Source organism: Idiotropiscis lumnitzeri, chromosome 1 (assembly GCF_059441095.1).
Source record: "Idiotropiscis lumnitzeri isolate Australia: NSW breed Sydney's pygmy pipehorse chromosome 1, RoL_Ilum_1.0, whole genome shotgun sequence".
In the NCBI taxonomy this organism is placed as follows: Eukaryota; Metazoa; Chordata; class Actinopteri; order Syngnathiformes; family Syngnathidae; genus Idiotropiscis; species Idiotropiscis lumnitzeri.
Window position 1 is genome coordinate 46,383,719 of NC_142391.1, and position 19,644 is coordinate 46,403,362.

The 19,644-nt window shown below is 45.7% G+C and overlaps 1 protein-coding gene and 1 long non-coding RNA gene across 4 annotated transcripts in view; one reads left to right on the forward strand and one right to left on the reverse strand.

Annotated features, from left to right (window-relative positions):
* ptar1 (protein prenyltransferase alpha subunit repeat containing 1) overlaps positions 1-19,644 on the reverse strand; it is a 102,011-nt gene that overhangs the window by 39,191 nt on the left and 43,176 nt on the right. The window lies entirely within an intron of this gene.
* LOC148344812 (uncharacterized) lies at positions 12,218-12,870 on the forward strand. The gene is made up of 3 exons (XR_015844702.1): positions 12,218-12,280; positions 12,604-12,657; positions 12,747-12,870. It is a non-coding gene; the product is annotated as an uncharacterized LOC148344812 (long non-coding RNA).

A 19,644-nucleotide genomic window follows, 5' to 3' on the forward strand; every position in this document is an offset into this window, starting at 1 on the left:
AAGCATTCACAAAAATCTGAAATAACATAGCCCTGCAAAACACAATTGTTACCACAACAACACAGAGGAGTTATTTTTATTTTTTTGGCAGCGTAAATTAGCTAGGTTCTAGGTAGGTTATGTTTATTGTTGGGGGTTTCTGTTAATGGCTTGTGGCAAATAGTGACGCATAAACGCAACACTCATTGCGTGGTCGCGAGTTAGCAGTTGTGCTCTTGCTGTTTCAATGTAAATCAAGCACACACTAAAAATGTACAAAAGACTCATATTTCCTTATTTTTATGCAGGCAGTGTTCGGGCAGCTAGGCGGGGTCCTTCATCGCTTTTGCGCCGCGGTCAAGCGAGAGAGAGAGAGAGGGAGAGAGAGAGAGAGAAAAGTGCGACCCGTCGGAGCAGTTACGACGAAGTTAAAGTGTGCCGCCGATAGACGTTCGTGATTCGATCCGTGTGTTTTCCTCTGAGCTATATATGTGCCAATCTCGAGTGTGCGTCCATGAGAGAGACCACACATACACATCTCCAGGCCATAGATATTCCTTATTGCCAGCCCTGTTTTGACATATATCCATAACCACGGACACCCAAACACACAAGACTCATCCAACCACTCGACATTTCACCTAGTGGCCTCCACGGCAGGAAACCAAACCAAAGGGACACATTGTAATGGACTTTAATTGACAGTGTTGTGAATTTGGATGTTAATTGCCAAACTGTTGGATAAATTGCTTAAAGCAGCCACCTGCCTCCTCCTTTTTCCGCCATCCTGCACCATTTGCCCTTCCAAACATCCTGGCCACGAAGTGGCGCTCTGGCGGGCGCGCCCAGCTCCGGTAAGATAAAAAATCTGAACCACCCGATTAACAGTCAAGACTGACACACACTGCTATCGACATAGCCTCCACAACAAAAAATGTGTTTTGGTTTTTAATAAATGTGAGTTTGCTGACTAAAGCACAGTAGACACTACAAAATGTTAGCCTACCACAAATGAACATCGTCACACTGCGGCACCTCCAATCGGACAAACTACGATACACGCCATTAAATTAGAGTCAGATGCGCTCGTTTATGATTTACATATTTTTGTTAATTCACCTCAAACCTAAAAATAACAGCAGTTATTTTCTCCATCTCATAGACCTTCCTTATGCATTCTTTCCACTGAACAATTTTGGCTACTAGGATACAGTAATCATTTTCTTGACAACCATCAAAAGAACCCTCAAAAGCTAAATCTCTTCTTTACTCAGCAGATGACCAGAGGGGAGCATCCCTAAAGATGAAAATCATTGGATTCCATTCAATATGGGTATTCAGTATAGAGCACAGCTCACCTCTAATTCCTTCCTAAAATAGCCAAAATACCGGACAGTCCCAAAAGTGTGTGTCTGGTTATCAACTTGTCTAATCAACCTACCATGCGTCTCCAACACAGATTTGATTTTGTCTTGTCAAACTTGGAAATGATAGGTGTTTTAAAAAAAAAATTGAATGTTAACTGCCCATGACATTGGTGCTCCTTGGCCACTTCGGCTGCAGCAGCTAGCTAGAAATGAGCTTCAGTTGACAACTACTGCTAATAAACAGAGAGGGATTTTCGCTCCTATGTCAGTAATCACAGTTTCTATTATGGTGAATAAGCTACACTTCTTGCAAGTTCCCACGAAAGGATTACGAGGAGTAAATAACAGGGCTATGCTACTTGCAAAGCTAATTTTATGTTATTGACGGTGAAAGACCGAATTAAGTGCTTCGGTGACTTGAGTATACACTTCACAGAGGACTCCGCATTAAAGCAGAGCATATAAATAGCAGGCAATTTAATTAGTATCTGAAGAGAAAATTATACATGAATGGGAAACGATGTTCTGGTAGTTCCAGCATCTCATGTCAGCTGAGAGTGACCTAGAAGATTACAACTATATTAATATTGAGGATAAGCAAGTCGGAAAATTGAGGCATATAGTATTTTGAACAGTGTGGTGCAGTTAACCTGTTAATGGGCCTAGGACCATGCAGTGCTATTTTTTCAGTTTTTCCCAGCCTATGTTTGGTCAGTGTATGCAACGCGATGTTATGAGTACCGTTTATGATCGCGAGACTGTCGTTAGACTGTTGTTTCTTGTTGATGGTACTCGCGGGCCAGTGCATGGACACTGCTAAACGACGTCTGTGTCAACACGGTGTATCAACCTTAACCAATATCAGCTGTGATTGTAACTTTATTGTTGTTGGAGGCAAGTAAAGTTGATGAGTGAAAATTCTTTGTCAGATGACTCTGTCCACCCACGCATCGCCATCACATCGGAAGGTACAAGCACGACAACCGGTGTCAGAAGTGGGATTTTTCATAAAACTCCCATGTGAAAATTCAATCAAAAGGAACTTTTTGGACACATCCCGAGCTAGTTGACAACTTGAAGCTAACCTACTACTCGTCACGGCTGCGGTGAAAGTTGAAAAAGAGTTTGCGCAGAAGGAATCCAGTAATGTTGCTGTAGCGTAGCCGCGCACAACTTCCGGCTCGCTCCTTCAAAATAAGAGTTTAAGAGGAAGGACCCGAAAAGACGTAGTAAATTAATAAAAATTACAAGGTGCTGAAGCAGGCCACGCAGCGACGGAGACTGCTCCAAAGTGGCTACAAGCTGTGTTGGAAAATCAAATCCAACAACAAGACACCTCCAAATGATGTTGGTTCCTGTCCTTTCACACATAACAGGACAGTAAGCTGCACAACAACAGTAGTAGACGCAGAGACATTAGAGAAGTTGGCATGAAACCCAACCCACACACACCTACCAAGATGCAAACAGGCAAAGTAATACAGGAGCCAATTTCAACACATTGTCAGAGCCCCAGAGGCCTAAATTAGTCTTATTTGATGGAAATGAGGATTGGGACGCTTTCTAAATGCCATTTGAACCTCAAGGATGAAAATACGGGTGTAGTGCCAATGAACGAGTAGACAGGCTACATGAGTGTTTAAGAGGAGCTGCGGTGCGGTACGTCTGCTCACTCCCAGAGCGCACAAGGGAGGATTATGTTCTCTTCGTAGAGCAGCTCACTCAACGTTTTGGAAAGACGGACCCCCCCGACCACAATAAGGAAGAAGCTTGGAGAACTCAAGGTAGAGAGACGACAGCTGAATTTGCAGAGGAGGTCAGGCGCCTTATCACCCTCGCATAACCAGGAGACGATCTCCAGCTGATGGACCAGCTAGTAACGGATGCTTTCCTCAAAGGCTTACAAAATCAGAAGGTGGCTGATTAAGTCATGAATCGTGAACCAGGGTACCTCATCGAAGCTCAAAAGTTTGTGGAGGCTCATGAGCATAACTTTAAAGCCACGGTGGGCTGTGAAAATCAAATGAGGAACAGAATTGGGCGTATCTCATGGGCTGATAAAGGAGACATATGTGAGGATACTGCTCTGATATCCCGCAGGCTCCAGAGCCCCCAGTATGTTTCAGCTGACCAAGTTGCTGCACTAATGGATCGAGTGGAGGCCCTTGTCAACAAAGTGGAACTTTTATAGCAGCAAGTTGGGAATCATCAGCCTGTAGTCACAGGACCCTAACAGCCCAAATCAGTCCAAAACCTTGCACCAGAAAGAAAGCAAAATTATCAGCAGTTACAACCTTACAGGGGACGTTCTCAAACACCTAGTCTAAATCGCGGGGCGGCCGGCCCATGTTACAAATGTGGAGAAACAGGACACTTCCGAAAACACTGCGTCAGACCACCCAGTGTAGTGGCTGCACGTAACCATACTGACAAACATACAGACTTGTCGCTGCAACCAGATGGACGTTTAGACAGCTCAACTGTGGACTCAGATATTCAGTTACAAAGGCCGGCAGCTTGGCTGCACTAAGAAGAGAGGTGAAAGTTTACAAATTGCTATAACTATAAATGGCAAGGCAACGCAAGCTGTGGTAGACAATGGATGTCAAACTACTTTGATATCAGAGGAACTGTACCAAAGCATCTTGAAAGAAACACAGCACCTACAAACCTACACTAGACCTCCCTACTGAATGCAGGAGTCGGTGATGGCATGAAGGATAAACATGGACTCACAGCGAACTTTCAAATTGGATCCAATTCTATCCCCTGGGAAGTACATGTAGCTTCAATCAGAGGCCCTGTTCTTCTTGGATTAGATCTGATAAAAGCTCATGATGTGGTTATCTATACCCGTGGCAAGGTTTTTATTGGAGATGAACTTGTGCCCTCAAAAATTGTGCAAGATAATGGACCAGATTACTGCGTAGAAGCTTACCCCGGACTCCTGTGTGCGGGAAAGCAAAGTGCAGCGTCTAGCCATGTGGATAACAATGATACACCACCACTGGTGGTGGGAAGAGAAGCAACAATCCCTGACATTCCCAAACACCTTCGAGGCCTGGTTGCCACTACAAGAGAAGCGCTCAGTGAAGAACAACAACAGTGGTTCACTCAATTACTGCCCATGTACCAATCCATCTTTGCCAAAAATGACTCTGACCATGGTTACATGTCTGTTGTTACACACAAGATTGACACTGGTTCTGCTAAGCCTGTACGTCAGCCAGTGAGAAGAACACCTTTGGATTTCAAGGTGAAGAGGAAGCACTCCGTAAACCCATGTTGGAAGCAGGTGTAATCACACCATCTTCATCTGAATGGGCCTCTCCAGTGGTCCTAGTGCGCAAAAAAGATGGAGGACTAAGGTGGTGTGTCGACTACCGTAGATTGAACAGTCTGACGACCAAGGATGCGTATCCACTCCCCAAGATTGAAGAATGTCTTGATGTTGTTGGTGGAGCTACCATGTTCTCGACCCTTGACCTTCAGTCTGGCTACTGGCAGATTACAGTGGATGCAAAGACCGCAAAAAGACTGCATTCATCACAAAATGGGGCCTTTATGAACACATCAGAATGCCATTTAGACTATGCAACACGCCATGTACATTTCAGAGGGCAATGGAGCTCATCATCAGAGGCCTTTAGTGGGAAACCCTTCTCATTTATCTGGATGATGTCATCGTTATTGGCAATGGAGAGGAACACAGTTTAGATCGGCTTGAGCAGGTCTTTCAGAGGTTCCAGGACTATAGACTAAAATTAAAGACATCCAAATGTCATCTGCTTAATGAGGAAGTTCTCTTCCTGGGCTACATTGTGAGTGGTGGAGTAGTCAGACCAAACCCAGCTCTCATCAGATTTACAACAGTGGAATCAACCTGCAAACCTGCAAGAGTTGCAAGCTTTCCTTGGGATATCTAATTACTATCGCAAAAGTTTGTTCCAAATTTCGCAGAACTGGCAAGCCCCCTTTATATTCTTCTAAAAAAGGGGACTGTGTTCCAGTGGACTGACAAGCATAAAGTTGTTTTCAAAAATCTCAAAGAAAAACTGACGACTACACCCGTTTTGGGGTATCCCAATGCTGAAGGCATGTTCATTCTTGTTCTATTACAGATGGCTCGAACAACAGTGTTGGAGCTGTCCTATCGAAAATACAGTGGGGAGGAGCGAGTTCGAAGCAATCAAAGCAGCCACCTTTCGCCAGAGTTACTGTGTCACTTGTCGTGAGCAACTTGCCGTTGTTCGTTTCACCCGCCAGTTCCACCATAATCTACTAGGTAGAAAGTTTCTGATTTGAACAGACAATGATAGTCTCACGTGGCTTTTTCGGTTCAAGTGCCCTGAAGGACAGCTAGCTTGAGAGGAGTGAGGCCAATACAACTTCCAGATTGAACAATGAGCTGGTAAACTACATGCTAACGCGGATGCCATGTCAAGGTTGCCGGGAGGAAATGTGGACAAATGCGATCAGCCTGTCAGACCTGCCATGTAAGGGGTGCACGTACTGTCGGAGAATTCACAAAGAGTGGGCCAAGTTTGAAAATGATGTTGAAGATGTTGTGCCATTAGCAATAAGATGTGTTGAACCCCAAAGTGACACAAACTGTCATGGCACCATGTCGGCAGAGGATCATCCATCTAGTGAGAGCCTTGAAGTCAACTGGCTCGAGTCCCTTGGGCAGGAGCAACTGGCAACACACACAGAAAGCAGATCCTGTCCTTGCCACTCTTCACACCAGTGTTGTTTTCGTCAACCATGACGATGATGAAAATATTTCGTTAACGCCCCTTTTTTTCATGGCGACAATGAGACGATGGCGAGCTAAACGAGGTTATTTCATGACGGAAAAATGACGTGACGTACATGAAATTTTCGTCGACGAGACTCAACGGGACGAAATTGTTAGCGTGTGGTTCGTCAAATGCTCAAAATTTATGACATCCCTTGCCTTCTGTCTTTCAACACATTGCGATGAAGTGCAACCTATTTTTCGTTTGGGCACGCCCACCACTGGGACAGCAAGCTGGGCGCATGCGCCGCGCACGCACCGTCACACATACTGGTGTCGCATGAACACGTCTGCGGTCATTTGTCTTGGCTCGCGCACACTGACATGCTTTCCTTTGACGGACCATGGCGACTGTGACACTCGCAAGGCTACTTCGCTTTGATAACCGCAAGCTGGTGCAAGTAAACAAGACATATGTTTGATAGTGTGTACTTGTGCTACTCTACTATATAACAAGTCTACTACTATTCTATGTTGTTAAAACTTTTTTATTTAATGTTGCGTTATGTGAAATTAAGCCAGCTACAAAATAAAATGTTTTGGTTCTCGGCTTATTTTGGAGCAATGAGCATTGATTCCACTGTTATGTTATCTGTTTGTAATGCATAATCCTTAATACTCCAACAGAAAGTTTTTGCTACTGGGTGGAAACCTTGTATGGCTATTTTTAACTAAAACAGACTAAAACGTTTTTGAATTTTGGTCTAATAAATTTACAAAAACTAAACAAACTTTTTTTGCGTTTACGTTGACTAAAACCACCTAAAACCTTTTTGAGTTTTCGTCGACTAAAACCGACTAAAACCATTTTGTGTTTTCGTCGACTAAAACTAGACTAAAACTATCACTCACGAACAGGAATGACTAAATCTGACGAAAACTATATTATTAGACTAAGACTAAATCTAAAATGCCTGCCAAAAACAACACTGCTTCACACATGGAAGGAAACCGCTACACACCCTGCCAAAGATGAAGTCATGCTTGAGAGCCCAGCATTGAGGAAATTCTGCCTCTGTTGGCGCACAGTCAAAGTTAGAAAAGGAGTCCTCTATTACTCTTGGGAGAGAATTGGGGATCAACACCCAACCTTGCTACTATCAGTCCCCACATCCATGCGAAAAGAAGTCCTACACTCATACCAACACCCTCCATACTCTGGTCAGCTGGGAGAAGCCAAATCCCTGGAGCGTGTGCGTCAAAACTACCATTGGTATGGCATGAATGGAGATGTTCACCTGTTTGTCAAGAGATGCCCACAGTGCAGTGCATGCAAGACTGCAGGACCAACAAAAAAAACAAAGATGCAATGTTACCAATTTGGAGCACCTTTGGACCGTTTGCACCACTCTTCGGGCCATTCCCTGTTTCCAACTCTGGTAACAAGTACTTTCTCGTCATCATCGATCAGTTCACCAGGTGGGTTGAAGCATTCCCTGTCCCTGACCAAGGTGCTGAGACAACTGCAAGGAAGCTGGTTTATGGCTGTATCGGCAGAGTCGGAGCCCCCCCCTTGAGCTACACACAGATCAAGGTTGCAATTTTGAGAGTGTGCTGTTTCGCAATGTGTTGGCTCTTGCAGATTACCAAGACAAGGACTACCCCTTACCACCACTCTTCCGATGGACAGGTAGAACACTTTAATAGGACTTTACTGCAAATGCCTCATTGTTATGTGAACCAAAGCCAGAAGAACTGGGACGAGCAACTGCCACTACTTACCACAGCTCACGACACACGGTGACATGATTTACACCCAACAAGCTCAGGCTTGGCAGAGAGGTTCACCGACCACAACCTATCCAGTCTGGTACTGCAAGACTCAAGGCCGATCCATTGGAAGTATTAGATTTCCTCTACAACCTGGAAGAAGGTTTGAAAGCAGCCCACAGCATTGCGACAGAGCACCTCCGCTCTGCACAGGATCGACAGAAAAAAAAGTGCGAGAGAGCATTTGTAGTCTTGGAGACCTAGTGTTTGTGAAGGAATATGAAGAAAGGTCTAAGTCCAAAGCTTATAGCCCTCTGGAAGGGTCTCCTGTTGTTTCTGGACGTCGAGGCCCAGTACTGATTGAGATCCAAGGACCCAAGCGTAGCACGATAAAGCATCACGACCGGCTGAAGCCCTATGCAAGTGAAGTTATACCTGTCTGGATTTAAAGACAAAGAAGTAAAACAGTGTCAAGACCCTGACGTCCAAGCCAACGCAGATTCTTACCAGACGGCGCAACCACAGGGTCAAGTGAGGAGTCCCAAGGTCCATTTTTGGTATCTTAGGCGAACGATCCAGACTGTCAGCCAGGACGAAAAAGAGGTGATAAAAATGCATTGACCAAGACTGCACATCCAGTGGTTCCAGAGTTAATAGACCAGAGAGATACAGATTTTAGTTGCAGGTTGCATTAAGTTAAAGTTATGTTGACAGCTCATTGCTCGCGGGTCACTGCCTCCAACAATGACCCGGGCTATAATTTCGGTTCTTCTTAAAAAAGGGAAGGACCCTCAAAAAAGTCAATTGTACCGGCCAATAAGCTTACTCTGCTATGATTATAAGATTTTGACAGAGACCTTAGCCTGTAGGCTGGAGTCTGTTATACACACAGTGGTACAACCTGATCAAATTGGCTCCATTTTACGGCGCCAGCTGTCTGGTAATGTACGTAGGCTCTTGCAGATTACCAAGACAAGGACTACCCCTTACCACCACTCTTCCGATGGAGAGGTAGAACACTTTAATAGGACTTTACTGCAAATGCCTCATTGTTATGTGAACCAAAGCCAGAAGAACTGGGACGAGCAACTGCCACTACTTACCACAGCTCACGACACACGGTGACATGATTTACACCCAACAAGCTCAGGCTTGGCAGAGAGGTTCACCGACCACAACCTATCCAGTCTGGTACTGCAAGACTCAAGGCCGATCCATTGGAAGTATCAGATTTCCTCTACAACCTGGAAGAAGGTTTGAAAGCAGCCCACAGCATTGCGACAGAGCACCTCCGCTCTGCACAGGATCGACAGAAAAAAAAGTGCGAGAGAGCATTTGTAGTCTTGGAGACCTAGTGTTTGTGAAGGAATATGAAGAAAGGTCTAAGTCCAAAGCTTATAGCCCTCTGGAAGGGTCTCCTGTTGTTTCTGGACATCGAGGCCCAGTACTGATTGAGATCCAAGGACCCAAGCGTAGCACGATAAAGCATCACGACCGGCTGAAGCCCTATGCAAGTGAAGTTATACCTGTCTGGATTTAAAGACAAAGAAGTAAAACAGTGTCAAGACCCTGACGTCCAAGCCAACGCAGATTCTTACCAGACGGCGCAACCACAGGGTCAAGTGAGGAGTCCCAAGGTCCATTTTTGGTATCTTAGGCGAACGATCCAGACTGTCAGCCAGGACGAAAACGAGGTGATAAAAATGCATTGACCAAGACTGCACATCCAGTGGTTCCAGAGTTAATAGACCAGAGAGATACAGATTTTAGTTGCAGGTTGCATTAAGTTAAAGTTATGTTGACAGCTCATTGCTCGCGGGTCACTGCCTCCAACAATGACCCGGGCTATAATTTCGGTTCTTCTTAAAAAAGGGAAGGACCCTCAAAAAGTCAATTGTACCGGCCAATAAGCTTACTCTGCTATGATTATAAGATTTTGACGGAGACCTTAGCCTGTAGGCTGGAGTCTGTTATACACACAGTGGTACAACCTAATCAAATTGGCTCCATTTTACGGCGCCAGCTGTCTGGTAATGTACGTAGGCTGCTTAATGTTATATACTCCCATGGAGCCCTTCCCACTGCAGAGATCATACTTTCCCTCGATGCCCAAAAGGCATTTGACCGCGTGAAATAGTACTTTCTTTTTATAACTTTAGAGAAATTTGGTTTTGGTTCCACATTTCGTGCTTGGATTAAGGTCCTTAATGCTTCTTCATGGGCTGCTGTTCACAATTACAAGATGATTTCCAGTTACTTCCGTATAGAGAGGGGCACTAGACAGGAATACGGTTTAAGCCCTTTGCTATTCGATCTCGCCATTGAACCACTGCCCGTCGCAGGGGGGATTTGGGCCTTACAGGAATAGCTAGGAGTGATCAGACATACTTTAAGCGGACGACCTGATTTTATACTTGTCTGACCCTTCTGTGTCCATTCCAAGAGCACTGGGGATTATTTCAGACTTTGGCAAATTCTCAGGTTACAAAATTAACCTCTCTAAGAGCTCCTTATTCCCGGTTAATAATTTGTCTCGTCAGATGTCGTTTGACCCTTACCCCTGGAAAGTTTCATCTGACTCTTTCTCATATATGGTAATAACTGTGACGCGTAGGTATGCTGATTTATTTAAAATAAATTTTAAGACAAATTTGGATAAGGCTAAACAGGATATTGAGCGTTGGTCTACACCAGGCATCACCAAATGGCGGACCGCGGTCCGGATCCGGACCGGACCCATGACCAATCTATGATGAATTTTTTTCAGGGCGCATTCGCAAACGTTGGCGCTGCAATTCTAGTTAATACGGAAAAGGCGTCACTGATTTGAGCCAATCAAATCTTTTGTTTACGATCCACTGCCAATTGCGCAGCAGACCGGAGGAGAGTGCTGCTGACAGTATGCCTTGCTAAAAAGTTAGCAAGGTCGATGCGTGTTGTTTTAAATCAGACATGTCCCAAGTCCGGCCCGGGGGCCAAATACGGCCCGGGGTCAAACTTCATCTGGCCCGCAGCCTCTGTAATAAAATTAATACATTCTGGCTCGCACATATGCAGTGCTTAGTTTGCGCTCTTCCTAATTGGTGTTCCTAATTTACCCACTAGAGGCAGTATCACTACGCGACATCACCCCGGGTGACCTTTACCCCCAATTTCTAAAATGGCGACAATAAACAAAAAAAGGAAAGTTGACTGAGAGCGATATCAGTGCGCAAACATAGTACACATTAGATATTAAATCTTTGGCTGAAGAGTTCACACAACACTTTCGGGATTTTGCAGCTATGGAGAAGGATATCTCTCTTTTTTCATCACCTTTCTCCGTGGACACAGACAATGTTCCAGCCCATTTAAGAATTAAGTTTTTCATGACGACAGCCATTTTTATTGATTGTGTGCTGTAATGTGTAATGTTGACCTGTTTTACTTGAATAATTAGGCTTTCCGATATATATTTATATTTATATATGATATATTTCTGCAGGAGATATTTTACTGTTTTTTTCTAGAAGTGGCAAACTTAGGTTCCTGGAGCCACATTTTCTTGAATGTAAAATAAACGCTTTATATTTGTTTGACTGGCAAAGGTGTTTACTCCCGTGGACGTACAAAGACGTCTTTTAAAGCAATAGCGCTCTCTACCAAAGACGTATAAGTAGGTTTCCTGTCTTTTTTACGTCATAGTGTACATAAGGGTCTGATGCAACCTCTGACTGAGAATCAGCCTTGTCCGCATTGTGAATCATGTAAAAATCACCCAGCAGGGGGCAGAGGTGCAAAAGATTGGCCTTGAATCTGCGCCACAGGTACAAATGGGGCGCGGGATCCTGGGGTAGACGGTATAAGTGTGGAGAGCAGCGTGGTTAGCAGCAGCATCGGTAGCACTAGCAGCAGTAGCATTAGCAATGAACTCCTCCAAGCAATTAACGATCGAGGAATGCTTTTTTGTGCAAAAAAGCTTCCCAAAAGCATTAAGGCGATGGAGACGCTTTGGTTGAGAGGATGACACTTCGTCGTCGTCACACCAAACAGCCGTCTAAAGAGGCTGCGCGTGCCTTGCGGCCTGCATCGCCGGCGGCGTCAGACCACGAGGACGACAGCCATGCCGGACCATCGCGCGCCGGACGTCGCCCGCAAATTGTCTCGCCGGAGTCGAGCGATGAGGAGCACGGCGATGGTGTCACACATGGTCGCCATCGCCCACAAACGGACTCCTCGGAGTCGAGCGGCGACGACCGCCGCGGGGCCCCGCGTGCCTCACGTGCGGGACTTCGCCCACGCAGCTCGCAACTCGCTTCGCCAGAGACTTCCAACGGCGAAGACAAATTTGAGCCGGATTTGGACCCTGACATGTCTGACGAGTATGTGCCTTCGGACAACAGCGAAAGCAGCCGAGAATCCTCACCAGATCCCCCCGAACGAGGAGGTAAGCGCTCGCAAGTTAGCATTGAACGTGTGGTTAGCCCTCATGCATTTATTGTACATATCATGCATCTTGCGGGCAGAATATGTTGCGTAAATGTGCAGTTATACGCGAGCGTAACTCCTCCCCGACGAGGAAGTAAACGCTCGCAAGTTAGCATTGAACATGTGGTTTTACCCCTAATGCTTTGATTGTACATATCATGCATCTTGCGGGCAGAATATGTCGTGTAAATGTGCAGTTAGACGCGAGCGTAACTCAGCCCCGACGAAGAAACGACAATACTGAATGGTGTGGTAATCATGCATACTTTCTAAAATTCACAGATTGTGCATCCCGCGGCAAGAAAGTTCCTCCTCGTCTTGTTGGTGTAAAGAAAGGTAAATTATAATATAAAACTTCACACGCCAGCAATAAAATGCAGCAATAAATATATATTTCCAATTGTTTATATTTCTGTAATTTACAGGTTGTGCATCAGGAAGCAGTGGTTCCGGATGGCGTCACACTGGATGGCAACCAACCTTGAGGCAAAGACTCATGTGTGCGGCATGCTTCGGCAAAATAGAGGAGAGCCACAAATGATGAAAAATGATAGTTCCAAGATGGCGGCGCGCATAGACGCAGCGGCTAACAGCTCTCCCTCCCAGTGCTCCTTATTACTTTTTATTAGTGTTTGCTTGCTCTTATTGGCATCAACTGAGGCACAACATCAATATACCCGCCAGGACATCGTGGACATTGGATATCGATGCGAAATAACCATCACAGAGGAATTTTGCTATGATCGCAAAATTCCGGACGAACTGGCGAGGCTGCCCGGCTCACCGTGGCTTGTCATCGGGACCGGGAGGCGGCGCAGGCGACGCAGAGAGAGGAAGCAGAAGCGGGGCTGCAGGTCCGGTGTCTTGCAACGGCTGCGGCGGCAGCCCCACAGGCAACCACTGCCGAGTCTGTACCTCACCAACGCCAGATCCGTGGTCCACAAAATCGACGATCTGGGATTACAAATCCTGGGAAACCGCTATGTGCGTGATAGCAGTGTGATCGTCGTCACGGAATCCTGGCTGCACGCAGACGTCCCCGACGCTAGCATCCAGCTGGCCGGGCGCTCGCTACATCGCGCGGATCGGACGAGGGACACCGGTAAGAGAAGGGGCGGGGGGCTCTGTGTTTACGTGCATGAGAACTGGTGCGGCGATAGCACGATCGTCGAGAAGCACTCTTCCCCCGACATCGAGTTTATGTCCGTTAAATGCCGGCCTTATTTTCTCCCGAGGTAGCTAACGGTAGTGATTGTCACGGCTGTTTACATCCCTCCCGACGCTAGCACTAGCACAGCGCTCTCGCTGCTCGCGTGCGTCATCAATAAACATCAGCGGGCCCACCCTGATGGCGTTCACGTAGTAGCGGGAGACTTTAATAAGGCCAATTTAAAGACTGTACTCCCAGAGTTTCACCAGCATGTCAAGTGCCCAACGAGGGGAGACAACACTCTCGACCATGTGTACTCGAACATCAAGCACGCATACAGGGCCCTCCCACTCGCCCCTCTCGGCCAGTCAGACCACCTGTCCTTGCAGCTCGCACCTGCGTACACCCCTCTCAGACGCAGATTCAGGCCCACCACAAAGACTGTGAAAACCTGGCGTGACGACGCCATGAGTGAATTACAGGACTGCTTTCAAGACACAAACTGGGACCTCTTTGATCATCAGGACCTTGATGTCTACACACATTGTGTACTGGACTACATCAAGTTCTGCATGGAAACTGTGTCCCTACACAGGACTATACGGACCTTCCCAAATGCGAAGCCCTGGATGTCCAGCAGGGTTCGCTCTCTCCTCAAGGCCCGTGACGCTGCCTTCAGGTCAGGCGACAAAGCCCAGTACAGGGTGGCCCGTGCTGACCTGAGTAAAGGCATCAAGCTAGCCAAGGCAATCTACAAGGGGAGGCTGGAGGCCCACCTTGCCAGTAACAGACCACGGGAGGTGTGGCAGGGTCTACGGAGCATCACCAACTTCCGTGGCGGCAGCACGACCTCTGTAGACCCGAGTGCATCGCTGGCAGAGGAGCTTAACTGCTCCTTCGCTCGCTTTGACTCGCCCCAACCGTCACACCCCCGCACTTCATCCCTCAACTCCTCCCCACTCACCGTAGAGGAACACGATGTGAGGCGCGCGCTCCTGGCTATCAACCCCAGGAAAGCTACTGGACCCGACGGAATACCAGGCAAGGTCCTCAGAGCATGTGCCCACCAACTGTCACATGTTTTCTGCAGGGTCTTCAACCGCTCCCTGGCTCAAGCAGTCATCCCCTCCTGCTTGAAAACTTCCACCATTATTCCTGTCCCCAAAAAGTCACCCGCAGTCCTCCTGAATGACTACCGTCCTGTTGCTCTCACGCCAGTCTTCATGAGTGCTTCGAGAGACTGGTTCTCCAGCACATCAGGGACTGCCTTCCACCCACTCTGGACCCCTACCAGTTTGCATACCGGGCTAAACAGATCCACTGAGGACGCCATCGACACTGCTCTGCATGTTGTGCTGGGCCACCTGGAACAACAGCAGAGCTATGCAAGGATGCTCTTTGTGGACTACAGCTCGGCATTCAACACGATCATCCCAGACATCCTCGTCGCCAAACTGGACATTCTCGGCCTCCCTGCCCTCACACGCATCTGGATTAAGGACTTTCTGACCAACAGACCCCAGACTGTGTTGCTCGGCCCCTACACGTCCTCCACCCGCATGCTGAGCACCGGTTCCCCTCAAGGATGCGTGCTGAGCCCTCTCCTGTACGCCCTCTACACCTACGACTGCAGCCCGGCCCACGGCAACAACACCATCGTCAAGTTTGCTGACGACACGACAGTGGTCGGTCTGATCTCGGAAGGTGACGAGACAGCCTACAGAGAGGAGGTAAAGAGACTGACAGCTTGGTGCAAGGACAACAGACTGCACCTTAACACTGCAAAAACAAAGGAGATTGTCGTCGACTTCAGGAGGAACAAGACGGTGCCGCCCCCCCCTCTGCATCGAAGGCGTGTGTGTGGAGAGGGTCCACACGTTCAAGTTCCTGGGAGTACAGATCTCCGACGACCTGTCTTGGACTCACAACACCACAGCAGTGGTAAAGAAGGTCCACCAGCGTCTGCACTTCCTGAGAGTCCTCAGGAAATTCAACCTGGACAGGAAGCTGCTGCTAGCCTTCTACCACTCGTCCATCGAGAGCCTGTTGACGTACTGTGTCTCCACCTGGTACAGCGGCTGCACTGAGGCGGACAGAGTGAGGCTCCAGAGGACAGTCAAAACAGCGCAAAGGATTATTGGCTGCCCTCTCCCCCCACTGTCGGACAGCTACACCGCCCGGTGCCTCAGAAGGGCTCTCAACATCGTCAAAGACAATACCCACCCAAACTCACACCTGTTCGACCTGTTGCCCTCTGGCAGGCGCTACAGATGCATCAAATCGAGGACCAATAGACTGAGAAACAGTTTCCGAGAGCCATCTCCATTCTGAACTCTCACACACACACGAGAACACCCTTACCTTGCAGAAGAGCATTGTGATGTGTTTTTATATACCCTATTCAGTACTGAATTCCTTTGCACTCTCTTATTTATTTATCTTATTTATATATTTGTCTGTATTATTGTTGTATTGCACTGGAGAGGGGAGCCCTCTAATCTCGTTGCACACTTGAGTACAATGACAATAAAGGGATTTCTAATTCTAATTCTAATTCTAAAGGAGGCCACAAAGAGCACCTTGGGGCCCGGGGGAAGACTTGCCTGCCATAACGGCAATGTGTTGGTGATTGCATGGCAGGACAAGCGCACAGTGAAGATGGTGACCACCTGCCACAAGGATCAAATGCAGAAGGTTGACGTGTGGAAGAAAGGAGAAAGGTCATGACGCGTGATGAAGCCGGAGTGTGTTGTTGTTTATAATTCATGCATGAATGGGGTGGACAGATTGGACCAAAATACAGCTTATTACCCCTTTATGCGGAGGACCCTGAACTGGCCCAAAAGGTTTGTTGCATATTTATTTCAGTTGAGCATGTTCAACGCTTATGTTATTTTTAAAGCCAGACACCCAAACAAGGCACGTTCCCTTTTAGATTTTATGATAAATGTTACAGACGCATGGACATCAAAGCCGCTCATCATGGCGGAAGCAACTGTTGAGGGTGCTGTGGGTCAGGGACAAAATACACGGGCCCCTTACAAATCAGATCCACCAATTCGGCTTGCCCAGCCTTTGGACAAACACAAGCTTGCCTATTTGCCACGGACCAGCAAAGCAGACCACAAAGAAAGTGTCAGGTCTGTTTGCGCAAAGGCAAGCGGAGTGAGACAAGAATGTGGTGTGAAGTATGTTGTGTGCCCTTGCATCAAGGCAACTGTTTTATTTTATATCACACAAAAAAAAGTATGTATGACACTGATGTATTTCATTTTTGTACATAGTTCAACAGTTCAGTTGTTTTGTGTTATGTGCAAATAAACTTATTTTGTTATCTAAAACATATTTTTTGCGCTTTTTTTTTGTTATTTTATAGAAGGCACACATTATTTAGATGCTTGAGGTGTCATAAAAGCCATAAATAATTGTGTCAAAGTTCAAATTATGGTCGAAATGCATCAGTTTACAAAAAGCTCATTTTCTCCGTTTTTTCCCCAGGGATTGGAGTTTTCATGAAATTTAGCTATTTTCAAATGCCGATTGCTGAAGAATGGAAGATAGAAACAAACTTTTTTTTCTGTTGAAAGAAGAGAGTCTCATCTTCCTTTTGGTGTGCTCCATGTTTATATAGCATTAGAATACAATATTCTGTGGGCCTTGCAATATTAGTCAAAACCCAGGAAAACGCTGGGATTGAGCGGGTTGCTCCAGTGAAAATGGCTGGTATTTAATGAGTTAATGGGAACATTGCTAAATATTTAGTATATAAGTGTGCACTGTTGAAAATGACTAAATATTGAAACTGTATAAAAATGTGAACATAGGCTAAACATTAAGGGAAGTTGGACTTTGGTTCGGACCTTTTAATTGGAAGAAATTTTAGTCGTGGACCTCTGTGACTTTTAATTGAATACCTCTGGTCTACACTGTCACTGTCATTGGCTGGTAGAGCCAATACAGTTAAGAGGATGATTATTCACATGTTCCTGTTCCTGTTCCAAACGGTTCCCTTGTTTATTCCTAAATCTTTTTTGGGGAACTGTATATGTCAATTACCCCTTTATCTGGAATAAGACCACACCACGCATTAGGAAAGCTTTTTTAGACAGACGGAGTATGGCGGGCTAGCACTTCCAAATTTCATGCTATATTATTGGGCGGAAAATATTCATAAATTGATGTATTGGATGTCGGCGTCGTATGCCAACGGCGGCATGGTATGGGTTGAAATGGAGCAACGCTCCACTTATCCTGAGGCGCTCTCATCATTGGTGTGTGCCCCACTACCACTTAGTAAAAAGTGCATGACAAATAACCCTGTGGTGAGTAGCTCACTTTGTATCTGGGCACACTTGCTCACATTTTTTTCCACAGGTGCGGGCATTTGTTCAGAAATATTTTAAATTTCCATCACTTTGCCCAGACGGATGGCTTGATGAGTGGATGGAGGGGGATCCAAGGCAGAGGGGCATGGTGAGCAAATTGTATAGCGGCATCCAAAAGTTGGCATCCCCATCACTGGCTTGTATCAAGGAATCTTGGTGCAATGATTTTGGAATTGAAATTCCTGATAACATTTGAAGTCAGGCAATTAAAAGAATACAGTCATCATCTTTCTGCATCAGACATGGGTTACTTCAATTTAAGGTTTTCCATTGCTTACATTTATCTAGAAGCAGAATTGATGAGCTTTACCCAGATGTCGACCCAACTTGCACACGGTGCCATCAGGCTCCAGCTACTCTCTGCCATATGTTCTGGTCTTGCACATGTCTTTTGCACTTTTGGCTTTCAGTTTTTGGCGCCTTTTGTTTGTGTGCAGCAAAGAGATTAATCCTGACCATTTGATTGCGATATTTGGTCTGGTTCCAGACAAAGAAAATGTATCTGTCGCCCAATCTGAGGCCGTGGCTTTCTCTTCTTTGTTGGCCCGACATCTTATTTTGTTTAATTGGAAATCGCCTGTTAGTCCATCACATCATCGCTGGCTTCAGGATGTGATGGCACAGTTACAACTTGAGAAACTGAAATACTCTAACAGGGGGTTGGTACAGAGGTCCTCTGGGGTGTGGCAACCATTCTTAGATTATTTTAGTCAAAGTCTTCTGGCAGTAGACTTTTAAAAAGAAGTCTGTAATCTATATTTATGATTTCAGTCAAGCATTGACCGGTCTGTGAATGTTTAATTTTTTTTTTTTTGAGTATATTGTCACTTCGTGGTTATATTGTGGTGCATTTATAGTAAAACTATAATAAAAATAATTTTTTAACTCCATTGCCTTTAACATGCTTATTGGAAGCTTTTATTTGTTTGTTTTTTTACCCGAAAGCATTCCTCCAGGGTAAATTGTCTACTGCGATTGTCTAATACTCTCCAGTTAGCACACGCCTATCTTGCGCTCCGCAAACACTGCTCCCCCCACCTACCTACAATCTTCTTCTTTCACCACTGACACCTCCGGGTCGATTTTTACATGATTTACAATGCAGACAAAGCTGACGTCAGAAGTTGCGTCAGACCCTTCTGCACACTATGATGTATGAATGCGGGACCAATGCTTTACAAAGGCGTACAAGTAAATTCTGGAGAATAAAAGAGTTAATTTAATTGATATATTTAAATTATTTGTTATATTGCATTGAAGTGGCGAGCTCTCCAATCTTGTTGTACTATGAGTACATTGACAATAAAGGGCATTCTGATTCTGATCCATTGTAATGGGCTTCTAACAAACTGCAGCGTGAAATCGCTTGTTTCAAGTCTATCAGCGCAAAGCTTAACCACTTCCAAACAACTGACAATACAACTCTGAGAAAAGAATGTTCCTCCTCTGTAGCCGGTGCAATGATCTCCTGTTGCGCTACAGTAATCATGAACTCTGGGATGGAAACAAGGGGGAGGAAAGAAGCTTGGGAAGCTCATGGGAAAAAAGGGGAAAAAAAACAGACAGCAAAAAGAGAAAGAAAAAAAAGGGGTGAGGTGGGTCAAACTCGATTTGATTATTTTTTTTTTTTTTAAATCGTCCACAACACAAATTTTAAAATATTAAATGAAAAATACAATAAAATCAATAAAAAGTCCAGGCCTGAGAGGAACCTTATAGCTTACACAAATTCAAGGATTTCCGTTGTTAGGTTTTTAATTCTTAATTTTTGTTCGTTTTTTTTGTAAT